Source organism: Austrofundulus limnaeus, unplaced genomic scaffold (assembly GCF_001266775.1).
Source record: "Austrofundulus limnaeus strain Quisiro unplaced genomic scaffold, Austrofundulus_limnaeus-1.0 Scaffold17, whole genome shotgun sequence".
Classification (NCBI taxonomy): domain Eukaryota; kingdom Metazoa; phylum Chordata; class Actinopteri; order Cyprinodontiformes; family Rivulidae; genus Austrofundulus; species Austrofundulus limnaeus.
Window position 1 is genome coordinate 3099330 of NW_013952419.1, and position 10773 is coordinate 3110102.

The following is a 10773-nucleotide window of genomic DNA, read 5'->3' on the forward strand; positions in this document are numbered from 1 at the left end:
TGTGAGGGGAGGTCAGTGGGTGTGTCATTGTTACGCCTCAGTATGCTTGTTCTGCTCCATGCATTCAGCTCTGCAGGGATCTCTCTTGATTGGCGAGCCGCTGCTGTGAGACGAAAAGAGCTGAAATCTGCTCCGAATTTATTGGCTCGGTTTCATTTTTCTGAAGGATTTGAAAAAAGAAAAAACTGTGATCCGTAGATAATTCTTTACACAATATGAATATATGTTTTCTGTTACTTCATCAGAAATATATACAGGCAGTCACTGAATATGCACCTACAATTATCCTCAAATTTGGGGAAGGTGTAGACATTTTTGTATTGGCAAAGGTATATTCGCTGTAGTAGTTATTCTAAATAGGGTTGACTTCTAGTGTCAATCAGAAGTCGATGTACATTTAATGATTATTTTACGAGTGTGTAATTAAAATTGGTCTATGTGGTATCTGTCACAGCCACACCTGCAAAACCCTGATTGGCTGGCAGCAAATTGGTCGCAGCTGTTCCTCATCTCCAGAGATGACTCCTGGGCCTTCATAAAGTCTTTGCTGAGAAGCAGACCTTTGCTGGAACATCACAGGCCAATCGTTTAGTTCATGGCTGCACAAAGTAACAAGTAACAAGTAACTTTCCTGAGTTCAACTTTTCTTGTGCCTTCTGAAAATCCTCAGACGGTCTCAGAAGTTTCTTCTTGTTCCTCCAAGTCTGCTCTCCTGGGACCCTGCCTCTGTTCCTCACCCCTTCTTTGGATATCATACTCATCTTTAATCCATGCCACTGTCTCTTTTGTAAGCTCAATATCCACCTGGAATTTATGGTTTACCTCCAACCCCAATCTGACAAGCTTCTTCGTTGCCTCCACAGATGCAGAAATGCTCTTGTTTAAATAAATAAACTTACCTTTTCATCTCGTTCCCCGTGACTCTGTTCCTCTCTGAAACACTGACATTCCTCTGAGTCCTGATGGTCCGATGACTCCTAAAAGAGACATACGGGGTGCCGTTTGTAAAGTTACACAGTCAAAAATTACCACCAATATTTTTGTTTTATTTAGCCTTTTATATGAGAAAAAGAACAGTTTTATTTTTCAAAGTCAGTTTTTCACCATATGATTCATAAATGTGATAGTTTGTAAACTAAATATTTAACTTACAAATTAAATATTTAGCTTGCTAACTAAATATTTAATTTGTAAGTTAAATATTTAGTTTATAAACTATGACATTTATAAATGTATGAATCACATGGTGAAAAACTGACTTTGAAAAATAAATATGTTCTTTTTTTCATATAAAAGGCTAAATAAAACAAAAATATTGGTGGTAATTGTTGACTGTGTAACTTTACAAATGTCACCCGTAGTATAGAGACATACCATGCTTTTAAATCCTTCTTTTTTTACATTTAAATCCATCAGTTGGGGTCTATACAAAGTGGAACTGCAATGCTTTGGTCTGAATTCCTCCTTATTGTAACTCCACAAGCCCCTCTTTCACCCCTTTCCTGAGTTACTTAAACAAGTTACTTCCCATCTCACCCCTTTAAGCTAGTTTGCTAACAGATTTTAAACACAGATTCTGCTTTTTTGTGCTCAACATCTGTAAGATTAGCTGAGTTGCAGCCATTTTTGTCTTTGCTAAGTTTGAATACCAGATTTTTAAAAAATCCTTATCTCTAATCTGATAATTGAAGATCCACTGTGTCCTATTCATCTGACATCTAGTGACTCAAACTGCAAATTATAAGTAAATATCATTCACACAAATGCATAAAAAACACACATACAAAACCTAACTTTAGAAAAAAGAGCAAACCATTTCCTTCGGGTGAATACAACAGCATGAATCTTTACAAAGACAAATTGCCTAAATATTGAGCATGCAACGTCTCTGCAGCCCGTTCTGACATTTCCATCCATSCTTTTTTTTTTCTTTATTCCAGACTTTAAAACTTGTGTCCACATGGGGCTTTAGCAGAATGTCAAATCAAACCCCCCTCCTCCTCCTCCTCCTCTGGCGCATGTCTCATTAACATGCAGCGCAGAAACTGGTGTCCTCACAAGGGCAGAGCCAGAATGGCGTGGAGGCAGAGCAGACTTGGATGTGGGTGAATGACATGACGGCCACTTCTGTGCCCTCTGGGATTAGTGACAAAAAGCCAATTGAGGCCAGAGCTCTTATCTTTATCCCTCAGTCCTCTCTCGTGTATCAAACAAACACACGAGCGATGCAAAAAGCTCTGAAGATCTTTGAAAAGCTCCCGCAGACAGTGTATGTTACTCACACTGGCCTAATTAGCTTTGCCAAACACTTTCAAGGATGGGGGAATTGTTGATTTCCTGTGATAGGCCAGGAAGTGTGATTAGCAGAGTGAAGGTGAGGGGAAACCATTATTAGAATAATTAAATTAWTTGCATCACTCTCTTTTCTCTGCCCTTGGTTTCTCCCCTAACACAGCATCTGTGGGACTTTATTAAAATATTTATCATGTTTTTTTTCCCTTCTGGGACTTCAGATTAAGAAAATGTTTTCATATGTGCTCAATCTCCAGAAATATTCCACTATATTCACATTTTGGCTGAGCTACATATGTGAATCTGGATTTAGATAAGAAGCAGACGTCATATCTCGTCCCTTTTTTAAAATAATTATTTATTTTTTTGCTTTGACACGATTCCCCTCTGGTGCTCTGGTGTCTGCAAGGCAGATGGCCGAGGACACTCGCATCTGTGAGGGAGATGGCACCGTTTCTCCTTCACAGAGCAGGGGGCAGGTGTCATCTGTCATACTCTCATGAATACTGTTGAGGTGCTAACGAGCTCACACGTGGTTTTAAAAATGTGCACAACGTTCCCTTTAAATTTGATGGGGCTGGTTTTTAGTTCCTGCAAAATGCATCATTCTTACATGAGCTCTTTAAACAGTTAAAAAAGAGAACATAAACATAGAAGGTGCAACTGTAAAACCAAATATTTGAAATACTGGAAAAAAATTTAAAATATGTATTTCTACGTGATTTAGCTGCAGGAATGGCTCCAAGGTGGTAATACTGGAATTATGGCAGGAAAAGGTGCATGCAAAGGTTTTTTTATTATTATTATTCATGTCCTGCCTCTTTATGGCACATCTTTTTCCATAATTGTGATTAATGTTATCATTAGGTGTAAGTTCATTCTTTGTTTTTTCTCCCCTAACTCAGAGCTTCTGTGTTTTTCTGAGTCTCGCTCCTGTTCTCTCAGCTCCAACCAGCCTATGATGATGATCCTGTGTCTGATTCTACTGTCTTCAAAGGTAACTGTTCCTTTTCTCACCTGCCACCTGTGTATAATCAAGATGGAGGATAACATTGAAATGAAGATGGTTTACTTACATAACCTGTATTTTATTCTCTTGAACTGTTGCTGCATTGAACTGGTGTAAACATTCGTAGTTATAATGGGAAGAAGTTCCAAATACTGATCCCTGAAACCCAAAACAGGACAAACAAGCAATAATGAATTACTAAAAAAATTACAAATTGTAGACATATATTTTTTTACTTCAAAAGTGGCATATTTGAGTGTTTTTATCTAAGAAAATTCTTGTAAACTTAGCACGAAAGTAAGGAAATTTGTGAATGGTAGATTATTTCTTTGTTGTAACAATTAAACCTTATACTGCTGGAAAGCCTGTTAATTTCTCTTTTAAATGGTACAACGTTTGTAAGGAACAGGCAGTTGTGAGATGAGCAGTAGAGCTGTAAGTGTGTGGTGCACATGAAAAAATTGTCAAATATTCTCTGCCAAACAGCTTATTTTGTTGTTGCCATTGATTCTTGTTTTGAGATTCTGGTACCTCCAGGTGCTGCCAATCAGGTGCCAAAAATCATTGTTACAACAAAGAATAATCTACCGCATTACATGCTGTTTTTGTACAGCTCTCAGAAAAGAATTTAAACCAGCAAAGAAATATACAATCTGAGCTCTTACAGTTCTGCTTGTGTCAAACAGACATTTAGGGTTTTTTCATGATGTTGGTTTTTGTTTTTGCCCCAGTTTACTTTGGAACCTAGTGTGTTTGTGACATCCCAGTGTGTTTTATAAGATTGCTAACGCCTTTAAAGTCACATTGCAAGCAAGAAAACATTGTAAACATGTTGGTTTAGTGACATTAGCTGTCAACACAAACAGTACCTCAGCGCAGATTCAAACTACTTCTCATCACCGTTAAAAGAAAAAAAATCGGAGCTCATGTTGGGAGTTAAATGAAGCCACAGTCGAGTCRGCGAGCGCAGGGAAGTGAAGCTCTTTCAGGAAGGTGGACAGGCAGACAGGTAGGACACCAAACTCATAGCAGCTGAAGGAGAATGGTTCCAAAACAACTGTGTGAAACTGAGCAGGAGAAAGAGAAGCTGGACTCGGGGGGAAGAAAATGCTGGCTGATTCAATCACACAACAATGAGGGATGATGAAGTGTGGGGGTGGGGTGGGGCCATTCTGACAGCAGTGCAGGGGTCTGGAGGGTAGTGAGGAAAAGGAAAAGTATGACTCTCAGCGGAGACGGAGACACAAATTGTGACAGCCAGAAGTCATGTTTAAATATATTCTGTCAAGCTGCAGATGCATATTTCAAAACTTGTCCAGATAAATCTGAACACCATGACAGCACTGCAGAGAGGGAGGAAGAGTCAGAGTGTGTTTGGGCCCACTGTGACACACTTTAGGAGTAAAATCATCTTTGTTTTGACAGTTAAGGAAAAAAAACGAAAGAGCTTGTGAGTAATGTTTTACATGTAAATACCCTGGGTGTTCATCTTTAGATAGAATAAAGAGGATCTGTTGTTAACATGGTTTAAAAAAGGAGGAAGCAGATTTGAAAAACTAAAGAGGTAGCTCTGATTTTCAGAAATGGGGTTTTGGGGAAAAGTTGACCTTTAAAGCCCCAAGAGGTGTCCTTGAAGTTTGTGCTCAAAATAGCGTGTCCAAATCTCTGAACCATCTCCTTTTGATTGGAAGGAGCAATGGCTCTACTTTAACTGCCCCCAGATGACAGAAATCATCACCCGGGCCACGCCACCCTGCCCTTCACACTCCACTACAAACCACTGGGTTGCACACTGAAGGTCATGGCCCAAAKGTGCAGATATATGAGGCACCAAGTGTGAAATAAAATGTTATGAAATGTCACCAACACGTTTTTCATAAGTAGCTCACCTTCTGAGTGTAAAATCCTAGTAAAAAATGTCCGCTCACATTTTATTATTTAGCTCACTCTTCTTACATTATGCTCATTTTATTAAAGGTTAAAAAGTATRTGTAAATGTGAAATCCTAAATCTAAATGTGCAAAATCTAAATGAAAAAGATTAATCATAAATGTTGCAGCTAAATAATAATTTTTATATTTAAGTATCTGCAGGATTGAGCACAGCTTTTTAGTCAGTGGTGCGCGACTTCTGTTGTGATGTCATCATCCTGCGACAAATGAAAATGCTAACGCTGCTGAAAATTTAACATTTAAATTCAAAATGCRTTCACTGAAAACAATATGGGTGGTACCTGGGGTCTGGCAGTTTAAAATGCAGCTCAGACACCCAAGGTTGATGTCTTGTAGGGAAGTGTAGGCAGTGTTAGCATTGCTAGCAGTGTCAGCAGCACTAGCTACGTTGCAGGATTACGACATCATAACAAAATTCATGTATCAATGGCAAAGGTTGTGTTTCATTTGAAAATACTTCAATGAAAACTACMACATTTAACAACTTTTACATTTAACTGGGGGGAGACCCAGAGGGAGACCCAGGACACGTTGGAGGGACTAGATTTCTCAACTGGCCTGGGAACGCCTTGAGATTCCCCCAGAGGAGCTGGCCCAAGTGGCTGGTGAGAGGGAAGTCTGGGTCTCTCTGCTTAGGCTGCTGCCCCCGTGAAGTGACCCAACCCTGGATAAGAGGAAGAAAATGGATGGAGGAATGGATGGATTTACATTTTAACATTTACATTTAGATTTAGGAGTTAGCAAAAAATTGCAAAACACAAGAACAGTGAGCTAAATAACAATGAAATGTTGGTGGAAATKTTTTAACTAGTGAGCTAAATAAYAAAAAAGTTTAGTGTAGGTSAGACTGGCAGTAATGTTACGACTTATAGAATGGTGTTCACCACAATGTTTTCAAGATTACAGTTGTTTTTGAATGACTGTGGTCCCCTTTGGTTTTGGCTGTAAGAATTGGCTTAAAGAATTTCATTAAAATTAAGTTTGAACTCTATTTCTGCAAACTGTAATTGGTCAAAATCAACAACAGGTAAGACAGTATTAACCRTTCATAACTTTTCCATAGAACTCCACTTCCAAACATCAGAAATATGGCTTTAAAAGCCTTTGTAATTTTTTTTTCCAAAGCTTGTTTTTTCAGTAATCTGCTTGTTCGGAGTCTCAGCCAAGTCATCCTGTTTCAGTCTGCTGAGCAGCAAAGCAAAGACTMAGGTTTCAACATTGATCCATTGACCTTTTTTTTAATCTCACTGTTCTGACTTATTTGTATTCCAGTGCTGAGCAGCCRCCCGTCTGCGAGCAGCATCTACTTTGGCCAAATGAGCCCCGACACRACACAGAAGAACAGGTTTAACTGTTGATGTGATCATTATTGAAGGTGATGAGCAAGCAGAGAGGAGAGTGGGAGGGCGGAGTGAAGGGAGTCACACACACTGAGAGGGGATGGGATTAGAATAAGCACGGCACACACACCCTGCACCCCCTTTTCTTTCCTCTTCACCACTTCTTGAGGAAAAAAGCTGCATCATTCATAGCAGCTTCTGTTTGTGTCTCCATTCATAGAGAGGAGCTGCATCTGTCTRCTCCAGCTGTGGCGCTTGTGTGTGTATGTGTGTGTGTCACTGAATGACAGCGAGGCAGAGCAAGCAGACAGGGAGATCTCTGGGGCAGGAGATATCTGSTTTGCCCGGTTACAAGACTGAACACAGAATGGATTTCTGCACAAAGTGATCGAGCAGGAGCTGCCTCTCACAGCAAATAATAAAAAGAAAAACAGGTTGGTAACTCTTAAAATTTCTTCATTTTCATTCTGCTTTTGGCTGCTTTTAATGAAAGGTTTCCTACTGTTATTATTATTATTATTATTATTATTATTATTATTATTATTATTATTATTATTATTATTATTATTAGGGGCTTCCTGCTTCAAACAGTGCTTTTCAGTCACTCAGGAACTTCATACGACTGATAATAGAAACCAGTAACTGGAACAACAAATGGAAAAATAACTAAGAAAGGTTAAAGTCTTATGTTTCTGTTTGCCTTTGCATCCAGTGAAGAATATAAGGGAGATGTGYAGAAACACATGTATCTATTCATCAACCTGGGGAATGAGCCGGTTTTAATGGGGGCAGTGGAGGGGATAAATAAGAAGTAATGAGTGAAGCAATTGTCTCCCCAGGGTGAGGTAAAAACAATGAAGCCWTAAAAGTGTCATCTTAGCCAGAGAATGAACTCTTATAAAAAAAAAAAGTAATAAACAGGAAGAAAAGCTGCACAAAGACAGGTTGTCATGATCCGATTTAGAGAGGGCCGCATTCAAAAGTGTAAGAAATTGTTTGAAAAGTATGAGCGATAGGTGTAAATACTTAAACTAACAAGCAGGAACTCACACACCAAAAACATCAAAGCTCATTATCCTCACTAGCCACTGACCAAAAACAACAACAACAAAAAAAAAACATCCATTACAGCAAGTCTGCGTGGGTTTCGGCTCATGTTACCTTACTGTCAGTTACAACAAGCGTTTCGCAGCTCCTTTGAAATCTCATCCCAATTTGTTCCCTTTCAAACCCAGACTTTAATGCTCTGAATATCTGAGAGAATCAGATAACAGCTGGGTCACGGTGGTGCTCGACCCCTGCTGTCGCGCTGAGTGCATTCAGGTGTGCAGCAAGAGATTTTTGTCATTCAAATGTGTATGAATGCAATGAATAGAAATCCCAAATCTTTTGTTTAGTAGAATACATTCAAAACTACCTCCTATTTTTATTTATTTATTTTGAACCTTAGAATGGCAATGTTGTGTTTGTTTTCCCTGTAAAAGGAAATTGGAAAAATGCAGAAGCTTGTTTCGCAAATAGGAGTGTCACTTTCTTTTCTCTATCATCAAGGTTGCATATCTGCGACCTCTGTGAGGGTTATCTGTGGTATTCGGGGCTGCAGGAGCCATTTGGGAATTTATGTAGTCTGCTTTCTTTTGACCTGGCTTTTAGAATATAAGATGTCAAAAATGTTTGATACTTTCATCTCTTAATTTTTTTGTTTGAATTTGACGGTGAGGCTAAAATTATATAAGCTGAAAGTGTGTGAGTGCAGACTTGCATATCCAACTTAGAAACGTGTGATCAGTTTTTGTATCCCCATTTTTTGTTGTTTTTCAAGTATTTGGTACAAACACAAAATAAAATATTAAAAGCCTAGCATTCCTTGAAAAAAAAAAACAAATTACCCACACGTAGAATTAGCATCAATTAGCAGCGATTAGCAGTGATTAGCAATGGTTAGTGTGACAAATATCAATGCTAAACACTGCTAATGCTGCTGAAAATGAAATTCAAAATTTAAATTCAACATGTGTTTATTGAAATCACCATTAATGGTATCTGTGGTCCAGCAGTTTGAAGTGCAACGACTGCAAGTTTTATGTCCTGTAGGGCAATGATTCCCAACCAGGGATACATGTACCCCTTGGGGTCCGTCCGTTTTCTTCCATTTATCCGGGTTCGGGTCTTGGGGGCAGCAGTCTATGCAGAGAGACCCAGACTTCTCTCTCCCCTCCCCAGCCACTTGGACCAACTCGTCCAGGGGAAACCCAAGGCGTTCCCTGGCCAGCTGAGAAACATAGTCCCTCCAGCATGTCCTGAGTCTTCCTCTGGGTTTCCTCCTAGTGGGATGTACCCGGAACACCTCAACAGGGAGGCATACAGGAGGCATCCTAACCAGATGCCCGAGCCACCTCAACTGGCTCCTCTNAAAGTGTGTGAGTGCAGACTTGCATATCCAACTTAGAAACGTGTGATCAGTTTTTGTATCCCCATTTTTTGTTGTTTTTCAAGTATTTGGTACAAACACAAAATAAAATATTAAAAGCCTAGCATTCCTTGAAAAAAAACGATATTACCCACACGTAGAATTAGCATCAATTAGCAGCGATTAGTAGTGATTAGCAATGTTTAGTGTGACAAATATCAATGCTAAACACTGCTAATGCTGCTGAAAATGAAATTCAAAATTTAAATTCAACATGTGTTCATTGAAATCACCATTAATGGTATCTGTGGTCCAGCAGTTTGAAGTGCAACAACTGCAAGTTTTATGTCCTGTAGGGCAATGATTCCCAACCAGGGATACATGTACCCCTTGGGGTCCGTCCGTTTTCTGCCATTTCTCCGGGTTTGGGTCTCGGGGACAGCAGTCTATGCAGAGAGACCCAGACTTCTCTCTCCCCTCCCCAGCCACTTGGACCAACTCGTCCAGGGGAAACTCAAGGCGTTCCCTGGCCAGCTGAGAAACATAGTCCCTCCAGCATGTCCTGGGTCTTCCTCTGGGTTTCCTCCTAGTGGGATGTACCCGGAACACCTCACCAGGGAGGCATACAGGAGGCATCCTAACCAGATGCCCGAGCCACCTCAACTGGCTCCTCTCGACATGGAGGAGCAGTGGCTCTACTTTGAGTCCCTCCTGGATGACTGAGCTTCTCACCCTATCTCTAAGGGTGAGCCCAGATACCCTGTGGAGGAAACTCATTCCGTCTGCTTGTATCTGCGATCTCGTTCTTTCGGTCACTACCCAAAGCTTGTGACCATAGATGAGGGTAGGACTGTAGATCGACCGGTAAACCGAAAACTTTGCCTTTTGGCTCAGCTCTCACTTCACCACAACAGATCGGTACAGCACCCGCATCACTGCAGACGCTGCACCAATCCGCCTGTCGATCACTCACTCCATTCTTCCCTCATTCATGAACAAAACCCCGAGATACTTAAACCCCTCCACTTGGTGCAGGACCTCCTCGCCCACCCAGAGAAGGCACCCTACCATTTTCCGGCTCAAGACCATGGTCTCGGATTTGGAGGCACTGATCCTCATCCCGGCCGCTTCACACTCAACTGCGCACCGCTCCAGTGAGAGCTGGCGATCACGGTCTGATGAAGCCAATAGGACCACATCAACCGCAAAAAGCAGAGATGTGATCCTAAGGTCACCAAAACAAATCCCCTCAACACCTTGGCTGTGCCTAGAAATTACTTCCATAAAAGTTATGAACAGACCCCTTGGGGTACGCAAGCATATTTCAGGGAATACATGGAAAAATTTATCAGGTGTGTAAAATAATATATGAAAATAGGACTGAATCAAGTAGCACCCTATGATTTCCGCAATGTGGAAATTGCAGACAAAATCACAGAATTAACACAAAATGGAATCCAGTATAAAATGTAGAATCTCATGGAATTTGTTCATTTGGGTGAATTTCTGATGTTTCTTTGGACAATACAAAGTATTATGGACACTGCTCTTCTCTGCACCTGCCATTACCTGGTTTATTTATTTAATTAGTTATTCACTTTCAAGCCAATGTTTTTATATTTGTGTTTAATTTGAGTTGAAAAAAGCCTATGAATAAACGTTCTGGGTGGGGGGGTAAATAAATAGTTTACATTCAATAATCAGTTGTAGTACATTATAGTTTTGGAGAATCATCATTACGTTTGACTGAAGTGGTACTAGTTATATGAC

The 10773-nt window shown here is 40.2% G+C and overlaps 2 protein-coding genes across 2 annotated transcripts in view; one reads left to right on the plus strand and one right to left on the minus strand.

Annotated features, from left to right (window-relative positions):
• Positions 1–4214, minus strand: part of ccna1 (cyclin A1) — a 14059-nt gene extending 9845 nt beyond the window's left edge. The window contains exons 1-3 of the mRNA XM_014003301.1: positions 4171–4214; positions 3369–3460; positions 900–977 (exon numbers count right to left, since the gene is read on the minus strand). The gene's annotated coding sequence lies outside the window, so the exon portion shown is untranslated. The remainder of the gene's footprint in view (positions 1–899; positions 978–3368; positions 3461–4170) is intronic.
• Positions 4215–4239: 25 nt separating this feature from the next.
• sertm1 (serine rich and transmembrane domain containing 1) overlaps positions 4240–10773 on the plus strand; it is a 19664-nt gene continuing 13130 nt past the window's right edge. Inside the window, exons 1-2 of the mRNA XM_014003304.1 lie at positions 4240–4310; positions 6814–7027. The gene's annotated coding sequence lies outside the window, so the exon portion shown is untranslated. The remainder of the gene's footprint in view (positions 4311–6813; positions 7028–10773) is intronic.